General features: G+C 49.7%; 1 protein-coding gene across 5 annotated transcripts in view; it reads right to left on the reverse strand.

Annotated features, from left to right (window-relative positions):
• Positions 1-17,417, reverse strand: part of LOC113803314 (uncharacterized) — a 48,056-nt gene extending 30,639 nt beyond the window's left edge. The window contains exons 1-2 of one of the 5 annotated variants that reach the window (XR_011398407.1): positions 3,522-3,924; positions 2,095-2,337 (exon numbers count right to left, since the gene is read on the reverse strand). The gene's annotated coding sequence lies outside the window, so the exon portion shown is untranslated. Of the gene's footprint in view, positions 1-2,094; positions 3,925-16,886 lie in introns of those variants that run through there. The other 4 variants (XR_011398409.1, XR_011398408.1, XR_011398410.1 and 1 more) reach the window with 4 other exon arrangements.
• Positions 17,418-17,423: the final 6 nt, after the last annotated feature.

Raw genomic sequence — 17,423 nt, forward strand, 5'->3', positions numbered from 1 at the left:
GCCACACTCATCCGCCATGGGACTGTTGCGTCGTGCGTCGAGACCCACCATCATCTTTTTCTTCTACTTTCATCCGCTCCCTTTCCGGAGTAGCCCGCTAACGCCTGCCTCTGAAACCTGTCTAGTGGCGTTGCCTCATCTAACGATCTTGTGTGCCATTAGCGCGAGGCACCTCTTGACACCCTTCCTCAAAGAAGCGCCACGCCACACACCACCACCGCCGCCCCCTACAATCGCCTCCGACGGCAGCGATTCGATCTTCCTTTTCTCTGATCATTCCCTCCCGCCCTCCATCATTACAGCGTACCTTCACTCCCTCTCCCATATCATTCGGCACCTTCCCCGGCGTCACTCCCACCGCCAGCACTGCTAAATCGCAGCCGCACTAGAACCACTGGGTCACATGTACTCTGTCTCTCCCTCTGAGCTGGCTCTGTTCCCTTTCGCTTCTAAACAGAACGTAAAACGTTTCTCCGGAAAGCTGGCAGCCGTCTAATTACTGCGTGCAGCATTATGAATCCCGTGCCATTTCGCCGTGGCGGCATGGATGGCAGTGGATGACACCCAAGGAAGTGGTCGGCAAGTGGGCTGATGTATAGCCACGCTGGCGGCGCCCGAGGGGAAGGCCGCAAGGCACAGGCCACGCGCGTTCAGGCAATGGATTAGGGTGCGGAAGTGCATACAATATCTTGACAAGAGGTGGCCGAATGCCAATCCTAAAACGTTCCCCACCTACCGGGAGGTAAAATCTTCAACCGATACACTGGTGTAACCCATAAAAATACGAAAAAACGTCTCATCAGATTGAAAGACGACCAATAGAGTCTGAGGACCCGCCCTCCTGCGCGCTGTACCTCACCCTTTCCTCTCGAGATCGTTAAAGTGACTTTCTCGTCATCCAACTTCGCCAGCTGACTCCAAGTAATTTTACGGATGAGAGTTTCACGAATAACGAAATAATGGAAAGGATTTTCATAGCTGGTTTGTACACTGAGCTTTGCAAGAGCCTGGGAAAAGAGAGTACCGAAGCAACTGGCTCAATGACGGGGACTCGGCGATGACGGCGCTGCGACAACCTCTCGCGGCGTGAGATGCATCGCCCGCTAAGAAAAGCGATCGCCACGATGAGACGCAGTTATTTACGTTTTCTACTTTAGTACACTGATAAGATACCTTTCACTCCGATGTTCAAGCAGCTCGCCCCTGGGAACGATACGGCTGTCCCGGGCCGTGGTCTGTGGCCTCGATCCCAATTTCTAAACGAAAGTGTACATTACTGGTTCTAGGTTTGCTGCTCACACGAATCACTTACACACACGTGCGCAGGGCCTGTACCTGTACACACACGTACATGTGTGCGTGAGCGTGTGCGTGAGTGAGTGAGTGAGGTTGTGAGTGAGTGAGGTCGTGAGTGAGTGAGGTCGTGAGTGAGTGAGGTCGTGAGTGAGTGAGGTCGTGAGTGAGTGCGTGCGTGCATGCACCTGGGTTTACTGAGAATCCGCCCTTCGCTTGCTCTGGAGCTCTTCCGGCGAGAGCCAGACTGCAGGTAAACCTAACTGCTTTTACGCAGTCAATTACCCATGCTAATGTGCGCCGCAAGGCTGTAATCTGACGCTATGCCTATCACCTGCCCGCCTCCTACTCGCACCAGCGCCCACCATTCAGCTTCTAAGACGCTACCTGAAGGAGGAAATCCTTTAGGTAGCTAACATTTACTATGACGGCCGCCAGATGGCAACCTAGACAAGCTTCTGGCATACTCTGATAGTTAAGCTTTATGGCGTATTATTATAAACTATCGCGCGGCGTTACAAGGATGGAGCTGCGGTTTCGAGCAGTTCAGGAGAGAAACTAACGATAAACACGGCGCAATTTCTCTCCATTTTTCCCCGTGAATTGCTTCGGCGAGCCAATTAAAACCATAAAAATAAACTATAGCACGTTACTAATAAATCGAGAGAACATAGGTACCAAAAAAGCATAAGAACAAGAGAAAAATACTACAAAGACTTGCTCTGAGAAGTAACGTACAAATTTCACTACGTAAGAGCGCCCTCGGAGCGCACCGACTCACGCAAAGCCCATGATACTTACCGGTAGGAAAAGTAGGCGTTGAGAGACGGGTTCTTCATGACAGGAGAGGCGATGGCGGCGACTGAGATGGCGAGTTTTTTTTTACCGACACCAGTTTCACACGCGCACACGTTTCCAGTTTTATGACACTAACTGCGGTTTCATTTGGCTGCGGTTGTAGTTTTCTTTTCTTTAATTAGTCTCGTTATGTGCTTCCCCGATTATTTTCTCGATCTTTCAGTTAGAAAAACAAGCGTTATTAAACTGAAAAAATAAAAACCTAGAACTAAATGTAGAGTGCAACCAGCCTTGCGCTTGCTTCACACTCAGCTTCGTTTGCATAAACACACCGCCTGACGTTCCATCAGCTTCTGGTGAGTGTAATGCCTTAACCGTAACAGTTTAGCCTCCTCACCGCAGCGCAGGCTGCTCACCCCAGCGCCTCCGTCCAGCTCCACACTTTCCATTCTCGTTTCCCTCCACAACGGAATTCTCGTTCCATCGCACGGCCGATTCTGGCGTCCCGGGACCAGCAATAGTCGCGCTTTCCCACGAGGGTTTCGCCGCCCTTTAAGAAGCCTTGGGCAGTGACAGAAAGAGCTCAAACTTATCGGTTGCTTATGAAGAAATATAAAAGCGCGAAAATCATAGCACAAACTTCATCATTCTAAGAACGTCTACGCATAACGTCTGCGGCGATTTTGCACATTACGTTTACCAAGCGATACGAGCAGCCTTCGCGTGGAACGCTATCAAGGTTGATGAGATTGCGCGGCCCAACCACGGCGACGTGTCGTCAATGTCGGAGTGGTTTCCAGACTCGAATCTTCTCCTTTCAAGGTTCCACTCTACGTGGACACGTTCCCCTGTCTCTGAGCCTACGCCGAATCACCTAATCTCTGGAAAACGGTTATCATAATGGGCATATGAAAAACTGGTGGAACCTCCACGGTATATAATTGCATAGAACTTGGACAACAGAGAAAACTTGTGCGTGCAATACACATATACACGAGCACATACAAATGCATACACGCATGTACATGCACACACAAACACTGGAAACTAATCATAGGATTTTTTCATTATTTAATTTGCAGCAGAATTGCCATCCTGATCGTGGTGGATTTTTAAAGATTATGATGCGCAACAGAATACGACCGACTCGCATCTAACACACCGCAGCAACACACGAGTTCTTCCTAAAAGAGATTTAAAACTTTTAGAGTAGGTAGTGAGTCATGGCAGGATGAAGATGTCCTTGTGAGACAAGGACACATCAGCGCTCTTCAACCTCACTCCCAGGCCTCTTCTCGCTGCGGATCAGTGCTGCAGCCAGGGATTGCAAACACCGAGTCGTGTTTGCGAATCAGAATTCATAGGTAATCACAAACAGCTGACGACAGCCACAGCGGCCCCTTGACTGCAAACAGCATCGAAGGCCCGACCACCGGGAGCGCAGGCACGGCGGACACGCGAGGGCAGCTGAAGCAGCACGACTAAAGCCTCAGCAGAGCCGGACTCCGGTTCCACGCGAAGCAGCCAACCCGCACACGGGGAAAGTCGCATACCTGGACACGCCCACAACGCCCGCCAAATCGGATCTCATCACTTCATCCGCTGCTCCTTCTCACCCAACTTCCATACGACTAAACCATCTGGCATTTGTCGGCTGCAGGCACGGAATTTCACCCGTTCATCAGTGGAGGTTTCCAACGCGCCGACGCGTCGCCGTCACGGCCTAATCCTTTCCGTAAAGCTCAATTCTACGCCTGATACTACGTAGTATCAGAACGTGTGTGTGTGTGCGTGTGTGTGTGCGTGTGTGCGTGTGGTGTTGTGTGTGTGTGTGGTGCTGTGTGTGTGGTGTTGTGTGTGTGTGTGTGTATGGTGTTGTGTGTGTGTGTGTATGGTGTTGTGTGTGTGTGTGTGTGTGTGTATGTATGTGTGTGTGTGTGTGTGTGTGTGTGTGTGTATGTGTGCGTGCGCGCGCGTGTGCGTGTGCGTGTGCGTGCGTGCGTGTGCGGGTGTGTGATGTTGTGTGTGTGTGTGCGTGCGCGCGAGTGGGGGTGCGTGCGTGCGAGTGTGTGGTGTTGTGTGTGTGTGTGGTGCTGTGTGTGTGTGGTGTTGTGTGAGGTGTGTGTGTGTGTGTGTGTGCGTAATGGGTGTGTGTGTGTGTAATGTGTGTGTGTGTGTAATGTGTGTGTGTGTGTGTAATGTGTGTGTGTGTGTATGTGTAATGTGTGTAATGTGTGTGTGTGTGTGTGTAATGTGTGTGTGTGTGTGTGTGTAATGTGTGTGTGTGTGTGTGTGTGTGTGTAATGTGTGTGTGTGTGTGTAACGTGTGTGTGTGTGTGTGTGTAATGTGTGTGTATGTGTGTGTAATGTGTGTGTGTGTGTGTGTGTGTAATGTGTGTGTGTGTGTGCGTGTAATGTGTGTGTGCGTGTAATGTGTGTGTGCGTGTAATGTGTGTGTGCGCAATGTGTGTGTGCGCAATGTGTGTGTGTGTGTGTGTGTGTGTGTGTGTGTGTGTGTGTGTGTGTGACATGAGTGTGGGTGTGGGTGTAATACGTCTGTGTGTAAAATGTTTGTGTATGTGTAATGCGTGTGTGTGTGTGTGTGTATGTGTAATACGTGTGTATGTGTGTGTATGTGTAATACGTGTGGATGTGTGTGTATGTGTAATACGTGTGGATGTGTGTGTGTGTGTGTGTGTGTAATACGTGTGTGTGTGTGTGCGTGTATGTGTAATACGTATGTATGTGTGTGTATGTGTAATACGTGTAGATGCGTGTGTGTGTAATGTATGTGTGTGTGTGTGTGTGTGTGTGTGTGTGTGTGTGTGTGTGTGTGTGTGTGTGTGTGTGTGTGTGTGTGTAATGTGTGTGTGTGTGTGTGTAATGTGTGTGCAATGTGTGCGTGTGTGTGTAATGTGTGCGTGTGTGTGTAATGTATGTGTGTGTATGTGTAATACGCGTGTGTGTGTGTATGTGTAATACGTGTGTATGTGTGTGTATGTGTAATACGTGTGTGTGTGTGTGTGTGTGTGTGTGTGTGTGTGTGTGTGTGTGTGTGTGTGTGTGTGTGTGTGTGAGGGTGGGTGGGTGGGTTTGTGGGTGCGTGCGTGCGTGCGCGTGTGTGTCTGCGTGTGCGTGTGTAATGTGTATGTAATTTGTGTGTTAAGCAAGAGATGGACATTAAAAAGGAGAGTTAACTGTGTTCCCATGGTGTCGTCACTCCTCAAGGTCTGATTAGAGAGCGTGTGATCCCCGCCGTAAACATTGAGCACAGAGAAGTGCGCGACCACCCGCCAGCGCTCCCGTCCTCCCTCGGCAACTGCGCTCCCATTGCCCAACGCACTGGCTGCTCCATTTACCACGTCTCCTGCTCTTCACCTTCCTGTTCCACGCCTGCAATTCCCTGAGGCGAGCAAGCCCCACGCGCCCCTGCAGCCAAGCCTCCCCTCGCCTCCAGCGCCGTTGCACCAACCCTTAACATGGACCTTGTCGCGCCCATCCCGTCTCCTCCTCGCCAAAACCATCGCAACCGCGTCCCCCATCCATAATCCCAGGGTCCATATTGTCCCCTCTCATATTTATGTCTATGAGGTCTACAGTCCCTTCCCCTGGGCCGTCCGCCTCTCCTCCCCTCCTAATGGCCTCCTCGCCTTCCTGCTGACGACCCGAGGTACTCGCACTGCCCGCTCTTTTCGACCCAGGTCCGCAAGCGCAACCGCCGTCCTGTGGCGAATTTTCTGGAAACCGCACTAACTAAGGGCGCTGCCTCTCCTGTGTCGGGATGCCACATCGAGGAACACTTCTGCCGGCGAGCAAGACCTTTTACCCAGGCAGACCAGATACCGAGTGCATTGTTAGATACAAAATATTCTAAAGATAGAAAGGAAGAATGTCGAACAGACACTTTCCCAACTTTAGCAAAGAAACAAACTAAATCACCTTGCTGCACACACACACATATATGAGGGGTGTGTGCGAGTGCGAGTGCGAGTGTGTGTGTGTGTGTGTGTGTGTGTGTGTGTGTGTGTGTGTGTGTGTGTGTGTGTGTGTGTGTGTGTGTGTGTGTGTGTGTGTGTGTGTGTGTGTGAGTGAGTGAGTGAGTGAGTGAGTGAGTGAGTGAGTGAGTGAGTGAGTGAGAGAGAGAGAGAGAGAGAGAGAGAGAGAGTGTGTGTGTGTGTGTGTGTGTGTGTGTGTGTGTGTGTGTGTGTGTGTGTGTGTGTGTGTGTGTGTGTGTGTGTGTGTGTGTGTGTGTGTGTGTGTGTGTGTGTGGGCGCGCCGGGTGTGTATATGAATCATACAAAATCCGGAAGGGATTAGAAACTAGGCAGATTTCTCCAATCCAATCTCCTTTGTCTGCAATTATTTGCTGCTGGAATTCTTTCCTGATTTCCAGCAAATGAGGACGTCAGACGTGGGCGCCATACACCGCCGGGACGTCGAATGACTGACCAAGTGTTGCGTCACGCAGACACCATCATCAGGTCCGACTCGCCGGCGGCCTGGCCCTCCACGCCGGCGGCCACTCACGCAAACATGCAAGGCCGGCGCGCGATCAAACAATCAGAAACCGATGACATTCTGACCGTGTCGCAAGGTGATGCTTTTTATTCCGTGCCCGAGACCATCCATCATTTGAAGACAGTATCCGACAGCCTTTCGCACAGTCATCTCACCCATGACGTTTACATATTTTTACATCATCACTTTCTAAAACTTGAATGAACTCTAAATGTAATGCCAAGCAAAGTGCTGTTGCTCTCTCGAGTATTCCGCGGAGCTCTTGGCCACTTTCGTTCTCGTGGGAACGGACGCCGAGAGTCGAGTACTCGGGGTGTTTATGGAGGCCACTAGAGCAGGCGATCAAATGTGTGAAGATTTACTTTAGCTTACAAGTCAACGACACGGAGCATAAAAAAAATCCGGCAGTCGCACTCGCCACAACTGTGCTTTGTCTATGTAGAAATAACCGTGAGCACAACACAATGACCAATTTATGTTACGAATTTATTGAGACCTCAAGATCCACAGGAACCATGACGGTATTGGTGACTCTCTTCTTTACTCTCTTTCCTCACCCTTTCTTGCATCATCTCCTCTCTCAGGATACCTCTCCTCCTTCCCTCCCTTGACTTAATCTTCTTAATCTTCTGAGAGATCTTTACTTTATTATTTTCTCATATTTGCCGATTATATTAACCAGTTTCAATTTGTTCAGATTTTTGCTGAGACGATTCTTATCTCATTGTCAAGTAAGAAGCCTCAACACTCGGTCGGCCTTCAATTTGGCCTGGATTCGTAGCATTGCCTGGTCTCGGTCACAGACGAAAAAAAAACATTAATTTCAATTTAAGAATTTTAAACCGAACAACTCCAGGGCCTCAAAGATATCTAATGCAATGATGGGTTCTTTAATTTTAAAAAATCCAATACGTCTGCTTAGACCTTGTTATGGGCGAACATCAAACCTTCGAGAACCTTCCACAGACGCCAGGTTTTCCAGCCATTCGCATGCTGGGCGCTACGCCGAATCCCGCCCTTCCCGACCCTTGGCTGGGAATTGTTGAGCAGTTCGGGATTCTTAAGGGTAGCAGAATCACCAGACGGGTCCGGAAGGGTGGCCGGGGGCGAGGGGAGGCAAGTAAGTCCGGGCAGGGCGAGGGGAGGGAGCACTGGAAATGCTTGTAATTTCAACGGATGCTGCCACGGCGATCTGACTGAAAGGCATCCATACGACAAAGGAAAAATCAAAGTAAATGGGAATGTTTCACGGGCAAACTGTAATTGAAACAGCTTTCAATGCGATAAGCTTTAACCATTTCGATCGTAAACTTGCTGCGGAAACAACCAGGCTCCTTTCAGCTGTAATATCCACGCCTGAAGCTCAAAACTGATGGTCAGTGAAATGCAATAAACCAAACCAAGCCTTGCGCCCGTGCCCTGGAACAAGACCCAGTGGCGAGGGAAATCGGGCGCAATCACTGGGCGGCCGCGCGACGAGGTCACGTGACAAAAAATGAACGAGAGGCTGGCCATTCCGGTCTCGGGTCCCCCCCCTTGCCTCCCCCAGCCCTCCCTTTCCCCATGCATTTTTCCTCTACCTATAGGCTTATCATTCTCCTTTATCAAAAACCTAATCACTCTTTAACTTCCTCCTTTCTGTTTGCTTCCTTTCTTTCCCTCTTCCTTCCTTACTTCCTTCCATCTCCTTTCACTCCCTACCTCCTTCCCCCTCATCCTTTCTCTCTCTCTCTCCCTACTTCCCTATCTTTATTTCTATCTCACTTCTTAATGATCAATCTCACCCTCTCTTCCTCAATCCCTTCCTCCTTCACTCTTTTCTCTCCCTCCCTCCTTCCCTCTCTCCTTCTCTCCCTCCCTCCTTCCCTCTCTCCTTCTCTCCCTCCCTCCTTCCCTCTCTCCTTCTCTCCCTCCCTCCTTCCCTCTCTCCCTCCTTCCCTCCCTCCTTCTCTCCCTCCCTCCTTCCCTCCCTCCTTCTCTCCCTCCCTCCTTCCCTCTCTCCTTCTCTCACTCACTCCTTACCTCTCTCCTTCTCTCACTCACTCCTTCCCTCTCTCCTTCTCTCACTCACTCCTTCCCTCTCTCCTTCTCTCACTCACTCCTTCCCTCTCTCCTTCTCTCACTCACTCCTTCCCTCTCTCCTTCTCTCACTCACTCCTTCCCTCTCTCCTTCTCTCACTCACTCCTTCCCTCTCTCCTTCTCTCACTCACTCCTTCCCTCTCTCCTTCTCTCACTCACTCCTTCCCTCTCTCCTTCTCTCACTCACTCCTTCCCTCTCTCCTTCTCTCCCTCACTCCTTCCGTCTCTCCTTCTCTCCCTCCTTCCCTCCCTCTCTCCTTCTCTCCCTCCCTCCTTTCCTTTCTACCCTCTGTCCTGCTCTCCCTCCCTCCTTCCCTCTCTCCTTCTCTCCCTCCCTCCTTCCCTCTCTCCTTCTCTCCCTCCTCTCCTCTTCCCTCTCTCCTTCTCTCCCTCCTCTCCTCTTCCCTCTCTCCTTCTCTCCCTCCTCTCCTCTTCCCTCTCTCCTTCTCTCCCTCCTCTCCTCTTCCCTCTCTCCTTCTCTCCCTCCTCTCCTCTTCCCTCTCTCCTTCTCTCCCTCCTCTCCTCTTCCCTCTCTCCTTCTCTCCCTCCTCTCCTCTTCCCTCTCTCCTTCTCTCCCTCCTCTCCTCTTCCCTCTCTCCTTCTCTCCCTCCTCTCCTCTCTCCCTCCTCTCCTCTTCCCTCTCTCCTTCTCTCCCTCCTCTCCTCTTCCCTCTCTCCTTCTCTCCCTCCCTCTCCTGCCTCTCTCCTTCTCTCCCTCCTCTCCTCTTCCCTCTCTCCTTCTCTCCCTCCTCTCCTCTTCCCTCTCTCCTTCTCTCCCTCCCTCTCCTGCCTCTCTCCTTCTCTCCCTCTCTCCTTCCCTCTGTCCTTCTCTCCCTCCCTCTCCCTTCCTCTTTCCCTCCCTCCCTCCTTCCCTTTCTCCTTCTCTCCCTCCCTCCTTCCCCCTCTCCTTCTCTCCCTCCCTCCTTCCCTCCTCCTCCCTCCCTCTCCCCCTCCCTCCTTCCCTCCTCCCTCCTTCCCTCCCTCCCTCCTTCCCTCCCTCCCTCCTTCCCTCCTCCCTCCTTCCCTCCCTCCCTCCTTCCCTCTCTCACTCCTTCCCTCTCTCCTTCTCTCACTCACTCCTTCCCTCTCTCCTTCTCTCACTCACTCCTTCCCTCTCTCCTTCTCTCACTCACTCCTTCCCTCTCTCCTTCTCTCACTCACTCCTTCCCTCTCTCCTTCTCTCACTCACTCCTTCCCTCTCTCCTTCTCTCACTCACTCCTTCCTCCCTCCTTCTCTCACTCACTCCTTCCCTCTCTCCTTCTCTCACTCACTCCTTCCCTCTCTCCTTCTCTCACTCACTCCTTCCCTCTCTCCTTCTCTCACTCACTCCTTCCCTCTCTCCTTCTCTCACTCACTCCTTCCCTCTCTCCTTCTCTCACTCACTCCTTCCCTCTCTCCTTCTCTCACTCACTCCTTCCCTCTCTCCTTCTCTCACTCACTCCTTCCCTCTCTCCTTCTCTCACTCACTCCTTCCCTCTCTCCTTCTCTCACTCACTCCTTCCCTCTCTCCTTCTCTCACTCACTCCTTCCCTCTCTCCTTCTCTCACTCACTCCTTCCCTCTCTCCTTCTCTCACTCACTCCTTCCCTCTCTCCTTCTCTCACTCACTCCTTCCCTCTCTCCTTCTCTCACTCACTCCTTCCCTCTCTCCTTCTCTCACTCACTCCTTCCCTCTCTCCTTCTCTCACTCACTCCTTCCCTCTCTCCTTCTCTCACTCACTCCTTCCCTCTCTCCTTCTCTCACTCACTCCTTCCCTCTCTCCTTCTCTCACTCACTCCTTCCCTCTCTCCTTCTCTCACTCACTCCTTCCCTCTCTCCTTCTCTCACTCACTCCTTCCCTCTCTCCTTCTCTCACTCACTCCTTCCCTCTCTCCTTCTCTCACTCACTCCTTCCCTCTCTCCTTCTCTCACTCACTCCTTCCCTCTCTCCTTCTCTCACTCACTCCTTCCCTCTCTCCTTCTCTCACTCACTCCTTCCCTCTCTCCTTCTCTCACTCACTCCTTCCCTCTCTCCTTCTCTCACTCACTCCTTCCCTCTCTCCTTCTCTCACTCACTCCTTCCCTCTCTCCTTCTCTCACTCACTCCTTCCCTCTCTCCTTCTCTCACTCACTCCTTCCCTCTCTCCTTCTCTCACTCACTCCTTCCCTCTCTCCTTCTCTCACTCACTCCTTCCCTCTCTCCTTCTCTCACTCACTCCTTCCCTCTCTCCTTCTCTCACTCACTCCTTCCCTCTCTCCTTCTCTCACTCACTCCTTCCCTCTCTCCTTCTCTCACTCACTCCTTCCCTCTCTCCTTCTCTCACTCACTCCTTCCCTCTCTCCTTCTCTCACTCACTCCTTCCCTCTCTCCTTCTCTCACTCACTCCTTCCCTCTCTCCTTCTCTCACTCACTCCTTCCCTCTCTCCTTCTCTCACTCACTCCTTCCCTCTCTCCTTCTCTCACTCACTCCTTCCCTCTCTCCTTCTCTCACTCACTCCTTCCCTCTCTCCTTCTCTCACTCACTCCTTCCCTCTCTCCTTCTCTCACTCACTCCTTCCCTCTCTCCTTCTCTCACTCACTCCTTCCCTCTCTCCTTCTCTCACTCACTCCTTCCCTCTCTCCTTCTCTCACTCACTCCTTCCCTCTCTCCTTCTCTCACTCACTCCTTCCCTCTCTCCTTCTCTCACTCACTCCTTCCCTCTCTCCTTCTCTCACTCCCTCCCTCCTTCTCTCCCTCCCTCCTTCTCTCCCTCCCTCCATCTCTCCCTCCCTCCTTCTCTCACTCACTCCTTCCCTCTCTCCTTCTCTCACTCACTCCTTCCCTCTCTCCTCTCACTCACTCCTTCCCTCTCTCCTTCTCTCACTCACCCCTTCCCTCTCTCCTTCTCTCACTCACTCCTTCCCTCTCTCCTTCTCTCACTCACTCCTTCCCTCTCTCCTTCTCTCACTCACTCCTTCCCTCTCTCCTTCTCTCACTCACTCCTTCCCTCTCTCCTTCTCTCACTCACTCCTTCCCTCTCTCCTTCTCTCACTCACTCCTTCCCTCTCTCCTTCTCTCACTCCCTCCTTCCCTCTCTCCTTCTCTCACTCACTCCTTCCCTTTCTCCTTCTCTCACTCACTCCTTCCCTCTCTCCTTCTCTCACTCACTCCTTCCCTCTCTCCTTCTCTCACTCACTCCTTCTCTCACTCCCTCCTTCCCTCTCTCCTTCTCTCACTCCCTCCTTCCCTCTCTCCTTCTCTCACTCCCTCCTTCCCTCTCTATCTCTCTCACTCCCTCCTTCCCTCTCTCCTTCTCTCACTCCCTCCTTCCCTCTCTCCTTCTCTCACTCCCTCCTTCCCTCTCGCCTTCTCTCACTCCCTCCTTCCCTCTCTCCTTCTCTCACTCCCTCCTTCTCTCACTCCCTCCTTCCCTCTCTCCTCTCACTCCCTCCTTCTCTCACTCCCTCCTTCCCTCTCTCCTTCTCTCACTCCCTCCTTCCCCCTTTCCTTCTCTCACTCCTTCCTTCCTTCCCTCTCTTCTCTCCCTCCCTCCTTCCCTCTCTTCTTCTCTCCCTCCCTCCTTCCCCCTCTTTTTCTCTCCCTTCCTCCTTCCCTCTTCTCCTCTCCCTCCCTCCTTCCATCTCTTCTTCCCTCTCTCCTTCCTTCCCCCTCTTCTTCCCTCCCTCCTTCCCTCTTCTCTTCTCCCTCACTCCTCCCTTCTTTGCTTCCTTTCCACATTCCTTCTCTCAACCCCTCCTTCCCTTTTCCTTTCTTCCGCGACCCCTCTCTCCCCCACCTTTCCTCTCATCCACGCACCTAAACCCTCTTCGGCCCCCATCCAACACAAAAAAGACGAGAGTGAAAATGCTCAGCAACGTACGAATGAATATCGGAAAATTCAGGAACTGGAATATCAAAATAATGGAATCATCGGAAATTGTGTAATTCATATTAAAAGCTTTTGTCCAGATTACGAAAAATTAAGGAGGAATTTCACTAAATAGTGGAAAATATACTAGGGAACGATAAACATGCGCGAGAAAAGTAGTAGTAACCGTTGCATTCCTACCCATTTTCTGTGGAATATCGTTTCTATGGCGACCCCTTCCAAACAAATTTCGTCGCTATCAGAAGAGAAACCACAAAGAAAGAGCAATGCCATATTATTGTCACCACTAGACGCCTAGGCATTTTTTTCCTGGATGCTTTAATCTCCACAACAGGGCCTGCTTTGAATCCGACTGCCACGTACGCTTTCCATGCCATTCCGCACGTACAGTCGATACCTGTACCTGTTCGAGGCAGCCATTAACTAGTAATAACTTAGAGTTGAGGTATATGGCATAAGAGAAGAAAATAAGAAGTATTCGATCTTTCACAGCCTTGTTTTATCATTTGCTTTAAATCCAGAACGGAAATTCTGTCCCTACTAAACTGAACACCACAATCCCTCTTAGATAGTGGAAGGGAACAGAATAGGATGTGAAGATAATGGCTGCCTCGAACCCAATTATATGGCAATCGGATCGTTCGCGACTACGGCCGTCCCGGACAGCCCGCGCGGCGACATCCTCATCGGCGAAATCGGCAGCGGATCAATCAAGCCATCGACCCTCCCCCCACCTACCTGGCCATCCAAAGCCAATCAATTCCGTCACGTGGCCCGCTCGCCGTCCATCCACTCTACTCAAGGCTGAGAGTTGACTATCGGTCTATCAGTCCTGGGCGCAACCCGTCTCAGATATTTTGGGACGCTGAAACGTGTTTCAGTAGCAAAGGGTTTCGTACAAATATGAGCAATGATTATCCGCATCAAATTGACATTTCCGAGAATCTGTCCTTGAAGGACATAAACACCGAGTTGTCAAGGCAGTCAGGCCTGACGCAGCGTAGCTCCTGCCTGTGTCACGCCGCATTAAATGCGCCGCCAAAGCGTGGCATCCTGGCGCGCTCGCCCAGCCTCGCGCCCTCTCCTGCGGCCGCCGCTGCAGCTTTGTCTCATGCATGGGGAGACCTCCTCAGGCACGCTTGAATTACAGACAGATATCCACACATTCACACAGGAAACAAAGAAATACATGTTTACATCTACACATAATTCGTGTGCACATATAGTGTACATGAATGTAGACAAACGTGAATGTATATGCATACATTCATTCATGTATAAAACGCAAACACGTGTAATGTGCATGTATATGTTTATATCTCTGTATACCTTCTGTAGCGAATACTGGAAAGGTCAAACCATATTCGGGTTTTGAGTACAATGATGGAAACCTTCCCATACTTCACTGATTATTGTAATAATCAAAAAGATATAAAACTAATAACGAGATCAAGCTTGTATGGTTCTCCTGCAATTCATTTCACAATGTTCTTACAAAAATAGTGAGGGAATTCTACGTTTCCTCTTGATAATTCCATAACAAACGAAATATGGGAAAATTTTGACGAGCATCTTAACCACCTGTGCAGCAACTATCCTTGTATACTCACATATTGCCAAAAGGGAATTCCATAATGTCTCATTAGTTTATTTTTTAGCCCCATGTATTTCCCCATCTACACTTTTGATCCAATATGTCTAGCAGCCATAATGTTTGAAAAATTACAGAACTTCATAACTACCCCCAAGACGGCTCATGCAGATTGCGACGCGAGACTCGAGGCGGCAGAAATTGCATTCCGGGTCGCCCTTTCAAGCTCTGTTCCAAGGAATGGCTCATGATTTCGCGGCATAAACCTGGAGTCTCGAGAAGCGTTCCGATTTTTTCTTCTCTAAACGAAAGTTAGACGTTGGCAGTATAACTTATAAAACAGACATACATGGTATCCCTTTATAATAAACCATTTAAAAAATGAAGTTGATACCACACAATAGTTCATAATCTTATTTGGTAACACATGTATGCACCTTATGCTTTCATTCCCTTCTCAATCGACCGGAGTGATTACTTATCCTTATCCACATGACTTTTAAAGCAATGCGTAAGTGCGCGCTATACTTCGGGACCTACAGAAAGTCCTTGTCCGTTCCCTGACTTGGGCGAGCAGGCGAGCATCACGAGTGCGTGGGAGAGAGGGAGATGCCGAGAACGCACACTTGATACCTCGATGCTCACAACTAAGGATATTCCGCGGAAATCTGTTGATTATTCTGAACTTTTTGCTAATAAATTCCTCATTTTCATTTCGCAATGACTGATCTTAAGCGAGTTGAATGCCTGGATCTTTGTCTCAGCTGAAGGCGAGAGGGGGCGGAGGAAGAGGATGTAAAGGCACATGGAGAGAAAGTATGGGAAACACGAGGATAAAATACAGAGAAACGCTGAAGGAAGAGGAAAAGGCGTGGAAAAAAAGAGAAAATGCCTAAATAGAAACAAGTAATCCAGGCTCACAGGCATGATGCAGAAAAGAAAAGGGGCAAGACAGGGCCACAAATGAAAGGGGTTCACTGAGAGGATGAAGAAGGAAATGCAGTTAGGGAGTGGGCGTAGAAAGTTGTTTCGGCCGCCCCCGTCCCATGCTAATCTGCTCCCTTGCCCCGCGCCGCGCCCCGTGGCTCCCAAAGGGCGGACCAGGTTAACCGCGCCTCTCGGATATCAGGTTAAAAGCCTGATGATGAACATGATAAAAATCATGACGGACAAAAGCTACCAAACCATAAACATTTAGAACAACACAGCTGTGAAATTTGTAATGTTTTTACTTCTTGTGAATCAGTTTTTCAAAATATAACACCTCGTAACATAAATGAATCGACGATTAATTAGCGTTCGTCACTCATCTACACTTTACTCACTTTCCTTCTCACTCTTCGCTCATTTCCGTATCACTTTCCCATCTATCAATGACCCCACCCTCTTCACGGTCCCCCTCGGTCTTATCTCCTCCCTTCCACCAAGGCGGAAAGCTTCGGAATTGTCAGCTGCAATGCCTTTATCGGTTTCTAATAAAATCGTCATTTATGCCTCCCCCTCCATTGCCTCATGCCTGAGGTATAGACATGAAACTATTCATTTTCTTGATCAGGATGCATCTCTTGTGTTTGCAGAAGTCCAGTGTGTACCCATGACGCGAAAAATCTTGCTACCATTTCAAATTCCATTCGTACATTAACGGGTGATGGCCACATGTGAAACAAAAGTGCATTTGATGTTTGTTTCTTTTTGCTTACTATCAAACCTTCAGCTTCTACTTGCATGAATAACAATTTTCTTCACTTCCATACAGAGAACACCAGCTTCTTGTGCCAATCAATTGGACGTCAACATTTTAACTATCTTTCGATCATGAATAATTTATCGCAGTACATGTCACGCTTCTTGCCTCCAAAACTTCGTTTTCTCTGGCGTAGGCTGCGGTCCGTTTTCTTTGCCCAAGGAATGTTCACAGTGCGACATCTTATCAAGGCAACCTTCCGCTTTGCTTTCCAGATGGCTCATCAACACTTCGGTACAGGTGGTTAGGACCTTAATTAGCAATGGTGTGCAGCCTGTCACAGTCATGAAGATTTAGAGCAGTAATAAGGCTGGTTTCGCTAACAATACACATCTACAAATTTGAGAAGGACCATATTTACAAAATGAAAGATCCAACTAATTTGAAGCCACTAGAAAAGAAGCAACCTTACCCTAAAATGAGTAAAGATAATATAAACTGTCGATTGTACACAACAGAAAATAAGGTAACGATTGATAAATGTAGCAAATACTAACATGATCCAGGAATAAAAACGAAATCAACTTTTTTACACAAAAAGTTTGGTTTCATCCCTCCTTTGCCCTTAGTGCAGCCTACGCGCCCTTCGCTCTTAGTCCACAAGAGGATCCTGTTCGCTCCCATGCACCGCGTACCCTGGATCCCACACCCTCCATCCCGCACTCCTTTACGAAATTGCAAGGTGGTTAAGAAAGTTATTCTCGTTTTTTTTTTTTTTTTTTTTTTGTTTACGTGTTTGCTGGAATATTTGTTTACATCTCCAGACAGCAGGTCAAGTAAGAGTAATGGCCGGTCGTCCATCCACAGGACAGAACGTGTCCAGGTGCTTCCCTCACGAAACTCGGTAAAAAAAAAAAAAAAAAAAAAAAAAAAACGAAAGTGTGGGCCGCTGACCGTGCTTGCCCCGCCTGAGAGAATGTTCCGCTTCCCATGCGTGGCCGAAACCTATTCTGTTCCCATACATGCTGAGCATGTCCATCTGAGGAGGACAAACACTAAGCAACTTTACTTACCAACACAGGGTCCTCAACTCTCCAGGCCATTGTGTTGAATGAGTCACTGTTACTGGAGATTCCCTTGAAGCCCAAAAGGGCAAAGCTCACGAAGACACGTGCACTCGGAAGCCTCCACTGGCACGCGCTGCCTTCCCACCACCAACACCACTACAATGCACGGATGCACCTATGTCAGTAATGAATCGTGCAGCCTCCTGTGTGTATGGGGTCTTCAATAATGTCCCTTCTCCTCGCCTTCCCCGGGCAATTGTCCTCAAAAATATTTTTCGGCACTTATCACGGAAATCAGAACTTGATTAATACTCCAAGGCCGATTCACAAAGCAGGGCACGTCAGTTCCGTGAGTGCAGAGGAGCGTAAAATGCGAGTGTAACTACTGAGGAATGATCCCAAGTAGGCCTCATTCCATGATCCTCAGCTGCAAAGCCTTCACCAGTCACCCTCCTCACCGCTCGTTCCACACTGGCCACGACTGAACCAGAACTTGAAAGCGTGTCGCTGATGATCTGACGCTGAGTTCTGATGTGTCCGAGG

Source organism: Penaeus vannamei, unplaced genomic scaffold, assembly GCF_042767895.1.
Source record: "Penaeus vannamei isolate JL-2024 unplaced genomic scaffold, ASM4276789v1 unanchor35, whole genome shotgun sequence".
Classification (NCBI taxonomy): Eukaryota; Metazoa; Arthropoda; class Malacostraca; order Decapoda; family Penaeidae; genus Penaeus; species Penaeus vannamei.